Here is a 16,277-nt window from a genome sequence, read left to right as displayed (position 1 = left end):
AGTTTGGTGCTCAGGAGACCAGGTGGTGCCAGAAATCTAACCCAGGGCTTCACATATATGAAGCAAATTCTTTTTGTTTTTTATTTAAAAAGTTTAAAAATTTTATAAAGTAGTTCACAACATTTGATTACATTTAATATTCAAACACAAATTCCACCACCATTACATCGTCCCACCAACATATTTCAGATGCTTCTATCCCAAACTCCAATTCCTGCCCCAAAGCAGAACCAGAACAATATATTTTGTATTGTTTGTTATGAAAAACCGCTGAAAATGCTACAAAAAAGTATCCTTAGAGGAATGAGTGTGAAGATTGTTGTATTTCATCCAGGGCCATTAAGCCCTTCTATAAGAGATCACTAACATGTTGCTAAAGGTTGAGCCTTGAGTGCTTTTTTAATATAAATAGCTGTACAAAAATATATATATTTTTGTATTGGTGTCCTACTACTTTGAACGCCATCAAATGTGGTGTGGTACTCTTGGAGTATGGGTAATGTGTGTCCTATGAATTGTTGTGCGGCTGCAAATGAACTGCATCCTTGATTTTGTGTCTCTACTTCAGGTTTCCTATCAGATCCACTGGAGTTCTAGACAAGCCAAATCAACATGGTGCTTCATGCAGATGATGAGCTATAAGCTTCAGAGAGACACTAGATATTATGAGGTAGCCCCTACAATTTATTGATGTAGACATGGAAAATATTGCAATATGTACAGCACTATTTACAATAGTCAAAATTTTATTTTATTATATTATTTATTTATTTTTGCCTTTTGAGTCATACCCAGCGATGCTCAGGGGTTACTTCTGGCTCTACACTCAGGAATTACTGTTGGTGGTGCTCAGGGGACCATATGGGATGCTGGGGATCGAACCCATGCAAAGAAACGCCCTATCCGCTTGAATTATTTTTTTAAATTTCTATTTATTTTCACTATGATTTTTATATCCTTTTGCGGATTTCTGGCTCTGTTGGTTATTGCTTCTGTATTCTTTCAGATATAAATTTAGATTATTTTTTCTTATCCATTTTCTTTTCTTTTAGGAGGAAGTGAATGCAGTCTCTTGCCACCACACATTTTGCTGTCTGAGTTTCCCACATTTGGGGACATAGTAGGGGACAGCACATCTTAGTGCAATGAATGAGACTCTCTCTGAGAAAAACACCTTTGTGATTCTGTTACCTCTCATTCCAGGTAAGTTTATTTGAGATTTTTCTTATTGATTCATTGGGTCTATTTTATTGGGTCATTTTTTTTAAAAATATTTATTTATTGAATCACTGTGGTAAAAGTTACAAAGCTTTCAGGTTTAAGTCTCTGTCATGCAATGATCAAACACCTTTCCCTTCACCAGTACTTATTTTTCACCACCAAGAACCCAAATATAACCCCCTCTCACCCCTCCCAATGCCTGTGAGGCAGATGAATTCTACTTAACTCTATCTACTTTGATTACATTCATTATTTCAACAAGAGATGCACCATTATTGTTTAGAGTTTCCACCCAACAATCAAAACTGCTGAAAAGACACTGTGAAATAATTTGTTTTCTATAGCTGTTTATGAGAACCAAATGATGTCGCGTGGCCATGTGGCTGCGCCATTTTGGATTTCTGATATTTTACTTATTAAGTCTGGAGGGATTTCTGCCAAGAGCCAGATAATTACAAGATTGGTTTCTGTGGCTCTGGAGCCATGGCCGTGCTGGAGATCTGGTCATGGGGGGCATCGCGTGATCTCAGTAGGGCGTGAAGGATGAGCTGGGAACGCCCCCCTTCCCATGAGGTTGCAGTTGCCCCGTCACTGCTGGCTCATACCTGGCTTTTCAGTTTATTGGGTCATTTTGGCCCTGAGCTTGCCTGTTATTACTGCTTTTGCTATCTCTGGATTTGATAGCTTTATCTTTTGTTTTAATCATTTTCTAGGTAAATTCTTATTTCTCTTTTGATTTCTCTTGTTGACTTGAGAGTTCTTCAAAATCAAGATTTTTCATGTCCACAATTTGGCTCTTCCCCCCCTTTTTTGTTGTTGATTTCTAGTCTCATATCATTGTAACTGGAGAAAGGAACTTAGTGTGATTTCAGTTCTCACTTATTGTTGTGACTTCTTTTGTATACCAACACATGCTCTATCTTTGTGTCTAATTCAGGTGTGTGGAAGAATGTGTATTTCTTTCTTTTGAGATATAAGTTCTAAGAATAATGGTTTAGTTTATCTTATTACTTCATTTAGCATCCCTTCCCCTGCTTTGTTTCCTGTTCAAGATGATTTGTATATGGAGATCCCTGTATTTTATCGACACATTCCTGAGGACTGTTATTTTACATATCTAGGGGTGACCCTCATGTTGGGTGTATTCCTGATGAGGACCACTATACTTGCATGGCTGCTTGATAGACATATGGTCTCTGTCATGGACTCATTGCTGTTTTTAGTTGGAAGTCTATTTTGTCAGATGTGAGAATGGCAGTTCCCGCCCTCTTCTCTGCATCATTGGACTGGAACACGCACTGCAGCCTTTCACTCTGAGCCTTGCCACTGAACTGCACACGGGACTCTTGTTGGCATAATAGATATGAATCTTGAGTTTGCATCCATCTAGCCACTCTGTGTCTTGGGTTGGTATTTACATTCACATTTAGGGGTTATTAAAATATGAGGTTCATATAAGTAAGAAAGCATGGGGTTTCTGCCATTCTTTTATTTTCAGGATATTTTGTATTTCTGTTGTCCCTCCCCCCCAATTTCTTTAGTGGATTAGAAAAATTTCAAAAAACATTTAAAAATAATAACTGTGGAGATACATTCACATACCTTGAATTACAGCTTTTGAATGTTGTGTGGTTTTCAGAGTTATGCAACCATCATTGTTTTTCAGTGTTGCAGTATTTTCATCATTCTCCAAAGGAACCCTATGTACTTACCACCATTCTTTTTATTCTCTCCGTCACCATCTTTGGCAGTTACCAATTTAATTTCTGTTTCGGAGGATATGCTTATTTGCCTGATCCGGGCATTTTATAAAATGAAGTATTTATTCTTTTGTTTTTGGACCACACTCAGCTGTGCTCAGGGCTTACTTCTCGCACTGCAATTAGGGATCACTCCTGGTGGGGCTTGGAGGACCATTTGCGGTTCTGGGAATCTAATCTGGGTTGGCCAAACACAAGGCAAGTGCCTTACCCACTGTAAGATCACTCCTCCCTGCATAGGAACTTTCATACACTATTGCTAGATTATGCTCTTCTTCATTTCTCTTTGTCCCTCCTTCTTCTTCCCTTTTCCAGATTCTTCTGCAAACTAAAGCCAGGGAAAGAAAGAAACCAGGGCGTTCTTTGATAATATTACTCTCCCTCCCCACTCCTGCTCTGCTGTGGTTTCTCTCCACACTGGAGAACTCAGCACATCCCAGAGGCTCCCAAGGAACTTGTGTGTTCTCTCTAAGAGAGCTCTGCATGAAGCTAGTAGAAGTCCCATATGTATGACGAGCCATTGTTAGATTGGAAACGCGGTCCTTTAAATTTATTTATTTATTTTTTTGAGTCACCAAAAGACACAGAGTGATGATGCTGTTCATGCTCTGGTTTCAGTCATACAATGTTCCAGTACCCATTCCTACACCAGTGTACATTTCCCACCACCAATGACCCCAGTTTTCCACCCTTCCAGCCCCTTGCCCTCCCCACCCCCCAGCCTGCCTCTATAGGAGGCACTTTTCTTCTCTCTCTCTCTCTCTCTCTCTCTCTCTCTCTCTCTCTCTCTTCTCTATATACCTTCTCTACCCGCAAACATTGCACTGCACTGCACTTCACTGTCCTCCCATTGTTCATTGATTTGCTTGAGAGGGTACCAGCAAATTGTGAGACTTGTTGTTACCGTTTTTGGCATATCAAATACGTCACGGGTAGCTTGCCAGGCTCTGCCATGCGGGTGAGATACTCTATGTAGTTTGCCGAGCTCTCCAAGAGGGGCACAGAAATCAAACCGGGTCGACTGCATGCAAGGCAAACACCCTACCCGCTGTGCTATTGCTCCAAACTGGATATTATGGTTTGTAATACTGGCACTGAGAGTTATCATGCTTGTTCCTTTACCTACTTTTAGTACGCTGTTTTTAATCCAGACTGATCATTTCCAGCTATCATTGAAATGTGGCCCATTGGCCGCCTTCCTTTCCTCTGCAAATGCTGCCCCAGGAAGTAGCCTCAATGGGCCAGCCTCTGTGGTGCTTGGCACATGGTCTGCTCTTTGGGATGAAGCACATTCATGGGTGTTGTGGATACTCTGTGCTGTAAAGACAGTCCAGTGGCCTCTGTCCCCAAAGACACCAGCTCACATGTGCTTTAGGCAGGGGCCACCGCAGGTGCTTCTGGGCACTGTGCAAGGAGGTTTTTAAATTTTTTAAAAAAATTTTTATGTCTTTCATTCATTCATTTTTTTTTAATTAGTGAAACACCATGAGGTACAGCTGTAGACTTACAATTTTTTGTGCTTGGGCTTCAGTTATACAATGACTGAGTACCCATCCCTCCACCAGTTCCCATTCTCCACCACCAATGAACCCAGTAGCCCTCCCAGCCCCCATCCCCCCATCTCCCCACCTCTGTGGCAGGGAATTCCCTTTTGCTCTCTCTTTTCTTTAGGGTCTTGTAGTTTGCAATAGAGGTATTGAGTGGCCATCATGTTCAGTCTGCAGTCTACTTTCAACACGCATCTCTCATCCCAAGCGAATCCTCCAAATTCCCTTTACTTGGTGTTCCCTTCTCTATCTGAGCTGCACAAGGAGGCTTTTTGCTACTGCTTTTACTTCTCCAAGTCCACGTGATAATGGGCCTGGGCACTTTGTCCTCAGACCCAGGAGACCTGGCATGGGAATAGGCAGAAAGGCCATTTGGCTGCTTTGTTTGCTTTCTAGAAAGCAAGTGTTTAGGTACAGCAGGGAGTTTGCCTTTTTGTTTCCTAGGTGCAAGTGATTCTAGAGAAAAGAGAATTTATTGTCCAGTCTCGCCATAGACTTACTCTGAGGAGGCAGCGGCTGCCTATGTCCTTGGCTCTCTTTGCCCATTTCATGATTTGGTAAATTGTTGGGGCGGGAAGCAAGTTTTTAGTTACTATTTCCCTGGGAATAGAGTTAGAGTGACCAGAATTTCTCCATGGTACTTGGTGAAGGTTGAGGGTCCAGATGGTTGAAGAAGAGAGATCGTGTCTCTCTGGGCAGGGGTAGGGGAGTAGGGGGTGGAGAGTGGGGGAGGAAGGACAGTCCTGGCGGGGCTGGAGAACTATTGCCTCTGTAATCTCCTGTCAATTCTGATCCTCCCTGTGGCATGACCCCTCCCTCCTGGAGCCCCCTCTAAAGAGGGACGTGGTTCTCTGGGCTCTCATTCAGGGCCCACCTTCAACCCTTCACTGATCTGTCTGGGGGCTGGAGCCCAAACAGCCTGGGCCTGGGTGAGGCTGGGAGACACACTATCATGAATGGGCAAGAAAAAAAACCACTGATTCAAAAGCAAGAAGACCTGTGGCTCAGGGACACCCCCCTACCCCCCACCCCCCTTCCCAAGCAAAGCTTCTTCCACTGTCAAGTTAAGAATTTTATTTTATTTTATTTTATTTGTAATTAATTATCTATTTTTGGCTTTTTGGGTCACACCTGGCAATGACCAGGGTTACTCCTGGCTCTGCACTCAGAAATCCATCCTGGTGGTGTTCAGGGGACCATATGGGATGCCTGGGATTGAATCCAGGTTGGCTGCATGCAAGGCAATTCACCCTACCCGCTATACTATGGGTCCAGCCTCAAGAAAGAATTTTAATCCTTCCCCAAAGGAGAAGGCATTAGAAATTTTGCTTTATTTTATTTTGGTTTTTGGATCACATCCAGCAGTGCTCAAAGCTTACTCCTGGTTCTGTGCTCAGGGATCACTCCTGGTAGGGCTTGCAGGATTGTATGGGGTGTTGGGGGTGGCAATTCATCTCCTTAACAAAAAAAAACCCCAGGGATAGGAGGGTTTTTTATTTTTTGTTAGGCAAGATAATTTAGGTAATAGAATGTAAAATATAATGTAACAGAAAAGCACAGAACAACACAAACATCTGCTGGCTGCAAAAATGTGCCAGGTATAGAAAAAGACTAGGGTCTTTTAGATAAAGAGGGGCTCAGTTCCTTTAATATGTAAAAGCTTAGTGTGGCTGGATTAGCATAGACAGGCAAGTGTATGTCAGTGATTGCCTTTGGTCTTCTGATGATGTTTTGTTTAAGACAATAAATATGGAATATGGTGGAGAATGGGCTGGAGCGATAGCACAGCAGATAGGGCATTTGCCTTGCACACAGTCGGCCTGGGTTCGATTCCTCTGCCCCTCTCGGAGAGCCTGGCAAGCTACCAAGAGTATCTCGCCCCATAGCAAAGCCTGGCAAGCTACTCATGACGTATTTGATATGCCAAACACCGTAACTAGTCTTACAATTTATTGTGAGATGTTACTATTATCCGCTTGAGCAAATTGATGAACAATGGGAGGACAGTGTTACAGTGCTACATGGTGGAGAATGATGCTCTCATTCCAGGAGGCTGTAAGCTGCCTGACTCCGTGGTTTTCTCTCTCATTTTGTCTTGACCCTGCTTCAGACCCATTCTCCCAGGGCTAATTCCTGGAAACCTGGGACTGAATCCAGGATGGTCATGTGCAAAGCAAATGCCCTTTCTGCTCTACTATTGCCCCACTCCCAGACATGAGCGATTTTACAAAGCCTTCTGGGAACTGAAAAACTACGGTTTTCAATTCATCTTCAGTACTTATTACTTGTAAAATAAGAAACCCATTTTATGCAGAGTGCTACGAGGAGCACAATAGCATAGATTTTCTCTTGTAACCAAGGAGCTTCCAATCTACCCAAGAACAGAATTTTAAATTGTTGGGATCTAGATAGATAGATAAAAGAGCCGGACAGGATGGATGGTTTATGGGACCTTTAAATTCAGAATGCTGGCACTCCGAGTAGGAATGTTGCCTCTGTAACTCCCTCATTTCTGCTTCTCCCAGAAGAATCTTCCCTCGAAAACACCCATTACAAAGATATTCGTCCTGATATACTGAGGTCCTCAGTTGTCTAGTCTGGATAAAGATAGTAAACATTTGAGCAAAAAATGTTGTCCTTCTCTTTTCTTCGATTACTGGCCTAAGCAATAAATATAGTATGTGGAGGCCAGTTGGGGCTCTCGTCTGTAAGGCCATCAATCTCCTGACCCCAGGCTTTTTTCCCCTCTTGTTTCTGTCTCTTTTCCAAGTCCTTGCAGCTTCTTTGCTTCAGACCTGTCCATCTGATGATGGCATTAAATAAATGACCAGACGTGGCCCAAGGAGGATGGCATAAGGGCTTGAAGTAGGAGTATCTGCACATAGAAGGATCCAATAATTCTGAACGCAGACGTGAGAAACTTCACAGAGGGGGTGCTGTTTTGGTTGGGTTGGGGGAGATGAAGGCATCTGCTGGGGTTGAGGGGGAGGTGTCTGCTGGGGTGACGAGGAGGTGTCTGCTAGAGATAAAGGGGAGGTGTCTTCTAGGAGTGGCAGGATAGTGAATGCTGAGTATGGGAATAGGCTAGTGAGGCTAGAACCAGGGCATAAAAGATGGGATTGCAAAGTGGTGTGGAGTCAAATCATGGATGGTCTTGAACGCCATGTTACAAAATTTGGGGGCTTTGGGATGCAGAGTGTACAGAGATAAAGTACTTGCCTTGCATGTTGCTGACTCAGTTCAATCCTTAGCACCACACATAGCCCCCTGAGCACTGCTAGGGAACATGCCTAGCAAAGAGGAAGGAATAGCGCCTGAGAATTACTGAATGTCATGCACCCTTTCATAGTGAATGAACAAAGCAAAATGTTGTCTATTTCAGTAGATACAAGGGCCAGGAATATTGCTCCATAGCTGAAAGCTTGATCATGAGCTGGGGGAGAAGGCAGCTGGAATAGAGAAGGGATCACTAACTAAGAAGGAACTGGTTGGGATGGGAGATGTGTGCTGAAAGTAGACAAAGGACCAAACATAATAACCTCTCAGTATCCGTATTGCAAACCATAATGACCCAAAGTAAAGAGAGAGAGTATGGAGGGAATTGTCTGCCATGGAGGCAGGAGGAGGGTTGGAAAAGGAGGAATGTGTACTGGGGATGTTGGTGGTAGAGAATGTGCACTGGTGAAGGGATGGGTGTTTGATCATTGTATGACTGAATCTCAAATATGAAAGCTTGTCACTGTATCTCATGGTGATTCAATAAAAATAAAATGTCCATTTCTGAATGAGTTACATGGTATAGAGGCAGCACAGGGACCAGCCTTGGTCTCAGGTATGTTTGGCCTTAAAGGCCTGTTGCAGCCCATGCAGTCGGGACCTTGGAGGTCTCAGTCTGCCTTTCCTTCCTGACATTGCTAAAGTCAAAAGAACAAGGTGGTAAAGATGAAGAATAATGTATTCGGGTACATCATAGCCTCTCGGGGTAGTTTTAGTGCCTACAGACACCATTCAGGGCCAGGCTACGTACACTTGATTGCTGAAATATTGGAAATGATTTGTGTAAGCAAGAATTCCAGGTAGGGTGCAACCCCAAGGCCTAGCTCTCTTTACAAAGACAGAACCTGTCACTGCATGGGGACAAAGAGCCAAAGGGCAGGCCACATGGACAGCGCATGTGGCTGCCTTTTACAGGTGTACTACCTGCCCCATTTAACAGGAAATAATGACCAGTGAAAATAACAGCCGCCGTGGATCTGGTGCTGGAGGAGAAAGAGTGCCTGTGAGATGCTGTGGACAGGGAGGGCTTCCGAGAGGAAGCCCAAGTCTTTTGGATTTTGCTGGAATGAGTACCTGCATGGTGCATAATGTGAGGTGCCCCGCACCTTTTGGGGAATGAGAAGCTTCCTGTGCTCCAGGAAGATGGCCCTTAGCTGTCAACCCTCTGGGGTTTGCTGCTCTCCGAGGTGTCCTTTCTACCCTGGATCCTCGCCCAGCCTCCACTCCCAGCCCAATGCTCTCACTAAACCTGACCCTGAAGGCGCCCTCAGCCCTTCAACTGAGGTGTGAGGAATCAGCTGGGGTCCTCGATGAGGCGCTGCATCAGCCTCTTGCTCTCTAGCTGCCCATAGGGGTTCACAAGGGCTCTTTCAAAGGCATTGACCTGCAAACCTTCTGCTCAGGTCGCTTCTTGAACCGGAACCTCCAGATTCAGGAAATAACCGAGCTCTAGACTTGAGCTGAATCTCTATGAGTCACATCATTCCTGGGTGCCGGGAGGATAGCAATCAACAGGAGAGGTGGGTGAATGCTACCTCAGACAACCTCATCATTTCTCAAAGTGGATTTGCAACCTGGCCCTGTTCCCACAAGAAGTGACCTGAGTGGAAGGTTGCAGGTCAATGCCATGTGGGAGGTACATACGCTGTGTGGTGGGCTGGCATGAGATGTGTTTGCGTGTGGAAGGGGAGGTGGGAGGGGAGGAAGGTGGAATCGGGGCATCTGCATTTGAAGCTCTCTGTTGGGCAGGGAGAGGGGCAGAGCCACCAAGGGAAGGTGGGAAGGAGCCAGCTGAGAATGAAGCACAGGGCTCAGAGGGAAGGTTAGTGGGATCAGGGAAGGAAAGCTCAGTGGTTTCAATCTGCTGAGCTCCTTTTGTGTTCAGAAAAGACCATTGAGGCGCAGAACAGAAAGGACAGAGCACTGGCCCTGGGGTTGGAATGCTGACCTGCCAAGCACTGTAGCACTGTAGCACTATCCTCCCGTTGTTCATCAATTTTCTCAAGTGGGCACCAGTAATGTCTCCATTGTGAGACTTGTTGTTACTGTTTTTGGCATATCGACTATGCCAGGGGGAAGCTTGCCAGGCTCTGCCGTGCGGCGGGATACTCTTGCTAGCTTGCCAGGCTCTCCAAGAGGATGGAGGAATCGAACCTGAGTCGCCTGCGTGCAAGGCAAATGCCCTACCGGCTGTGCTATCGCTCCAGCCCACTGATAAATATTCATATTTGAAAACTCTTCATCTGACCAGTTCATTATTTTATTTTTATTAAAACACTGTGAGATGCACAGTTACAAAGTTGTTCATGTCTGGGTCTTGGTCATACAATGTTCCAACATCCGTCCCTCTAGCAGTGTACATTTCTCACCACCAATGTCACAGTTTTCCCACTCCCACCTCCCATTTACCTCTGACAGGCATTTCTCTCTCTCTCTCTCTCTCTCTCTCTCTCTCTCTCCTCTTTCTTTCTCTCTCCCTCTTTCCTTTTGGGCCTATGGTTTGCAATACAGGTACTGACAGGTTATCCTGTATATCCCTTTCCCTCCTTTCAGCACTCAGTTCTTGTCCAGAGTGATCATTTCCAACTGTCACCATCATAGTGGCTCCTTCTCTGTCCTAATGGCATTTCTGCCCTACTTGTGATAAGCTTCCAACTGTGGGCCAGTCCTCCTGGCCCTCGTTTCTACTCTCCTTGGGTATTAGTCTCATACTATGTTTTTTTTACATCCCACAAGTGAGTGCAATCATTCAAGGTCTGCCCATCTCCTTCTGGCGCACTTCACTCAGCATGAGACTCTCCATGTCAGCTGTATAAACCAGGAAAAGCCAACCTGGTGGAGTGTGGTGCTGGCAAAGTGCCCCGTTGCTTACTGTGCCCCTCCTTTTTTTATTAGTAAAACACCATGAGGTACAGTTGTAGACTTACAAATTTTTGTGCTTGGGTTTCAGTTATACAATGAACGAGTACCCATCCCTCCACCAGTGCCCATTCCCCACCTCCAATGCTCCCAGCATCTCTCCCATCCCCCAACCCCCATCCCACCCCACTCCTGTGGCAGGGCATTCCCTTTTGTTCTCTCTCTCCTTTTAGGTGCTGTGGTTTGCAAAAGAGGCATTGAGTGGCAATCATGTTCGGTCTATAGTCTACTTTCAGCATGCATCTCTCATCCTGGGGGGATACTTCCAACACCCTTTATTTGGTGCTCCCCTCTCTATCTAAGCTGCCTTCTCCCCCAGCATTGTGTGGCTGGCCTCCAAGCCATGGAGTGAACCTCCTGATACTTATCTTGGCTATTCTTGGGTGTTAGTCTCCCATTCTGTTACTTTATATTTCCCAGATGAATGTAATCTTTCTATGTGTGTCCCTCTCTTTCTGACTCATTTCACTTAGCATGATACTTTCCATGTAGTACCACTTGTATGTAAATTTCATGACTTCATCTTATTGTGCCCTTTCTTACATAACATCAGCACTGCAATTTTGAGGATGCACTCCACTGTGGGAATTCACATGAAAATCGGGGTGTTGCCATTAAAAACATCAGAAAGGGCTGGTGCTTTCCAAGAGCAGCCCAACTCCAACCCTCCCCTTCATTCTGCCTTTTCATGTTGAAGAGGGTAAAAATTCTGAACCCGATTGTTTTCCCTGGGGCAGTCTGCTTCATAGCGGCCTGCTCCCAGCGATCCGGAGTGTACTTTCAACTCTTTCCTCTAATAAACTTGCGAGGTGTTTGGAGACCTTTGATCAATCCGTGAGTTCCCTCCTGTTCACTATCAAGAACCTGCTGTACCCGCCGCTCAGTGCTCTGTGCCAGGAGAACGGGGAGCTCAACTTCTCCGGATCCCCGTCTGGAGAGTTCAATGGGGACTGCTTGCTGCGAAGTCTGCTCTTGAGGCTGCCGGATGGGTTACAGGCAACTGAGAGACAAGACGATGGGCTGAGAAAGAGCTTTATTAGCAACATACCAGCATTTTATTTTATTTATTTTATTTTATTTGTAAAATTTTATTGAATCACCATGAGAGAGTCACAAGCTTTCATGTTTAGGTTACAATCACACAATGATCAAACACCCAACCCTCCACCCGTGCACACTCCCCACCACCAATATCCCCGGTATACCCCCCCTTTCCCACCCTCCCCCTGCCTCCATGGCAGACATGATTCCCCATAATCTCTCTCTACTTTTGGGCATTATGGACAAACCAGCATTTTAAAAGATGGAGGCTGGCATCTGAGAGGACTTTCTTCCCCGCATGGTTACAAGAGACTGTTAGAAAGGAAAAGAATAGGGAAGTCTATTTTTAGAAAGGGCAGGTTGCAGGCTGTTTGGCACCAGGGTGATTAAGGAATTCCCTTAGGGTCTCGTCCTTTGAGGCATACTACTCTGTATCTGCAAACCTAAATCAAGATTTCTGGTGAAGGGCTTCAACCTGCACCTTAGTTCACCTCTGTCTACACTTGATATTATCATTAGCCCATATTCCCTGTCTTAGAAAGGGTCCAAACAAATACCAAGTATCCCAAGATTGAAAATGGAACACCAGTTCTTAAAAAGCTTTTTTTGGGGGGGGGTTTTCTTTTGGGTCACACATGGCGATGTTCAGGGATTACTCCTGGCTCTGCACTCAGGAATCCTGGCAGTGCCCGGGGGACCATTTGGGATGTCGGGGATTGAACCTGGGTTGGCCATGTGCAAGGCAAACGCTCTACCCATTTTACTATTTCTCCTGTCCCCACCAATTGTTGAAGTCTAATTTCCCCCCACAGCAAATCATTCACGATTTCAGGTTAATTCTATTTCAACACAGCTCTAATTTGTCCATTTCTCTTTGCCTGCAGAATTGCCACTCTAAGGTAAACAGGAAATCAGGTACTTTCATCATCTCCAAATGATCTCCTAATGATCACTATTAACTGACCTGCCGCTCATTAATCCTAAACATCTGGAAAAAAATTCAAGGTGATAAAAAATTTTAAAACTTTAAAAAACGTATTGATAACATTTAGCATAAAATCTATCCTCCTAATTTTAGCACTGTAGCACTGTCCTCCCATTGTTCATCTATTTGCTCAAGTGGACACCGGTAATGTCTCCATTGTGAGACTTGGTACTGTTTTTGGCATGTTGACTACTCCATGGGGAGCTTGCCAGGGGTCTGCTGTGAGAGTTGCGTACTCTCTGTAGCTTGCCGGGATCTCCAAGAGGAATAGAGGAATTGAATCTGGGTCGGCCGCATGCAAGGCAAACGCCCTACCCGCTGTGCTATCGCTCCAGCCCACCTCCTAATCTTAAGTGTACTATATTGATACTACTTGTTTGCATAGCAGATGTCTAAGACTTACTCAGCTTAATTAAAATTTTGTGCCTTTTGGTTAGAATTAAGACAGCGATCTCCTGGTCTTTAAGCACAGCACCAAATTGCTAAGCAAACTTGTATTACAAACGTTCTTGGACATTTTTGCAGGGTGGAAATAATTATATCTGATGAACATTGCTACATATGCTTAAAACTTCTTGCTTGCATAATCTTCAACATCCCCCTCCCATTTAACATAGTACTATGTAATTTTAAAATACTTTTGGGGACACACCCAGCAGTGCTTACTCTTGACTCTGTACTCAGGAATCACTCCTGGAGGTGCTCGAGGGACCACATGGGATGCCAGGCATCGAACCCCATCTAGCTGCATGCAAGGCAAAAGTGCTACCTGTTGTACGATAGTAATATAATACCAGGAATTAGAATTGCAGTGAGGGTTTGTCCTGAGGGCATGTTAGAACACACCTTTATCACACTAGTAAGTGAGCTATCCAATGGCAAGGCTATTTTTGTTAATTAATTCACTCACCCATCTTATTGGCTGTGTGTATGTATCAGGCACTGCTGGGCTAGAGAGATGAGGCAAACTTCCTACTTGAAAGGAGTACACAGCAGATGGTAGGAACAGATTTGAGGAATAGGGCGATGGCTCATGCTTTGCTTTGCATACAGAGGCCTTAGGTTACGTTTTAATACCTGGAATAGCATGGTCCCCTGAACATGACCAGGAATGACCCAAACATACAAAAATCTTGAGAAACAGATGGTTTATGCAGTGAAGTACTGAGAAATCAAGAAATTATGGGTAGGCACACTCTTTGAAACCTGGAAAAGAAGAGGTCTGGAGCAGAAATCCAGAACAGCCTCCAAATCAGACTCTTTTCCCATTTCAACCACAGATGGAATCAATGTGGATGGAAACCAGTCTCGCTTCAATGTGCATTTCCTGGCTACCAGTCAGTTTGCGCATCCTTTTCTATTTATTGATCAGGTCTTATTTGCTTCTCTGTGTATTGACTATTCTTGGTATTGTTGAGGTTTTGTTTTTAACATTTTCAATGTTGAAAGCAAACTCTCCGAGGCAGATAGGGAACCAGCCTGATAAGAAATTATTTCCTAAATGCCGCACACATCTCATAACAAAAATAAGGATCAGGATGTTTTCTTAAAAAAAAAAAAACAACCCCTCCATTTCCTGTCACTTGCTGCTCTCTGATAAATAAGGTTCCTTTTCTAGCCTGGTTGTCACAGAGGAAGGTCAGGACACTCAACAGAATTCTGTATGTATAGGCAGTCTTTATCTGTGTAGGATTTCCCTATTTGATTTCTGCTAATACTAGGGGAGAAAGGCTACCCAGAGGGACAGAGGGAGTTTAGTGTAGGCTTGGAGGATAAACAAAAAAAAAATTTGAAGCATTTGAGTGTGAAAATCTTAAGAAAAAAGGCCCAATTTCATAACTGGTTTGAGAGAAACATCTATAGATAGACAATTACATGGATTTGAGAATGACTCTCATTCATATTTTATTTATTTATTTTTTAGACTTACAAGTTGTTGTGCTTGGGTTTCAGTTATACAATGATCGAGTACCCATCCTACCACCAGTGCCCATTCTCCACCCCCACCAATCCCAGTATCCCTCCCACCCCCCCTCCATCCCCCATCTCCCCTGCCTCTGTGGCAGGGCACACCCTTTTGTTCTATCTCTCCTTTTGGGTGCTGTGGTCTGCAGAAGAGACATTGGGTGGCAATCATGTTCTGTCTATAGACTACTTTCAGCATGCATCTCCCATACTGGGCAGATCTTCCCAGCACCCTTTATTTGGTGCTCCCTTTTCTATCTGAGTTGCCTTTGCCCCTAGAGTGTGCGGCTGGCCTCTAAGCCATGGAATGAACAACCTGGTATTTATCACAGCTGCTCTTGGGTGTTAGTCTCTTATTTTGTTACTTTATGTTACCCAGATGAATGCAGTCTTTCTATGTCTGTCCCTCTCTTTCTGACTCATTTCGCTTAGCATGATATTTTCCATGGTGTACCACTTGTATGTAAATTTCATGACTTCATTTTTTCTAACTGCTACATAGTACTCCATTGTGTAGATGTACCCAAGTTTCTTTAACCAGTCATCTGTTCTCGGGCACTCAGGTTTTTTCCATATTCTAGCTATTGTAAACAGTGCTGCAATGAACAAACAAGTACAGATGTCGCTTCGACTATACTTTTTTGCCTCTCCGGGGTATATTCCCAGAAGTGGTATTTCTGGGTCAAATGGGAGCTCAATTTCTAATTTTTTGAGAATTGTCCATACTGTTTTCCATAAGGGTTGATCCAGTCGGCATTCCCACCAGCAGTGAAGGAGGGTCCCTTTCTCACCACATCCACGCCAACACAGGTTGCTTTTGTTCTTTTGAATGTATAGCCTTCAACATTGGAAATTTTGTTTCAACTAATCCCAAGGACTCAATCTTCATTTCTGATGGCAATTATGGAGTATCGTTTCTAATCTCTTGATGGCCAGAGCAGCTGGGATAGAGGAAAGAGCGCCCAGAACTTGGAGACAGAGCTAACTTGGTGGGAATTATTTTTTTTTTCTTTGTGGGTCACACCCAGCGATGCATAGGGGTTACTCCTGGCTTTTCCCTCAGGAATTACTCCTAGTGGTGCTCAGAGGAACCATATGGGATGCTGGAAATCGAACCCTGGTCAGTCTCGTGCATTGCAAACACCCTACCCGCTGTACTATCGCTCCAGCCTCTCGGTAAGAGTCTTAACTAATTCTGAACTCTGTCTTGCTTAATAATTCTCTCCATTCCTCAGAATACTGGTTTTCTGATATGAAAAATGGGGAAATGCCCTTTAGTTCACTATTATTAAGGATCAAATACTATAACTCTCTAGTGATGTTATGTATGTAATTGTATTTTTTTTGACTCTCTTTCCTTTTTCAAACAGCCAAGACAATGGACTTGAATGCAGTGGCTCTTCTACAAAGCTTCATTATATAATGTGGTGCTCAAGTATGGCTCCCTGGGCCAGTAGCATCAGCGTCATCTGGTAATGTTAGAAATTAGTTAATTCTACTCATTAGAAATTAATGATAAAGCCCCTGCAACTCCTTGCTTCCAGGTGATTTTAATGCTTGTTA

General features: G+C 44.1%; 1 non-coding gene across 1 annotated transcript; it reads right to left on the bottom strand.

Moving 5' to 3' along the window:
* Window positions 1–1,049: 1,049 nt before the first annotated feature.
* On the bottom strand, window positions 1,050–1,211 carry LOC130023432 (U1 spliceosomal RNA). The gene has a single exon (XR_008792466.1). It is a non-coding gene; the product is annotated as a U1 spliceosomal RNA (small nuclear RNA).
* Between the last annotated feature and the right edge of the window lie 15,066 nt (window positions 1,212–16,277).

The sequence above is a fragment of the Sorex fumeus genome, unplaced genomic scaffold (assembly GCF_029834395.1).
Source record: "Sorex fumeus unplaced genomic scaffold, SorFum_2.1 ptg000002l, whole genome shotgun sequence".
Classification (NCBI taxonomy): domain Eukaryota; kingdom Metazoa; phylum Chordata; class Mammalia; order Eulipotyphla; family Soricidae; genus Sorex; species Sorex fumeus.
Note: the sequence above shows the minus strand (reverse complement) of the source record. Positions and strands in the feature narration are given on the sequence as shown.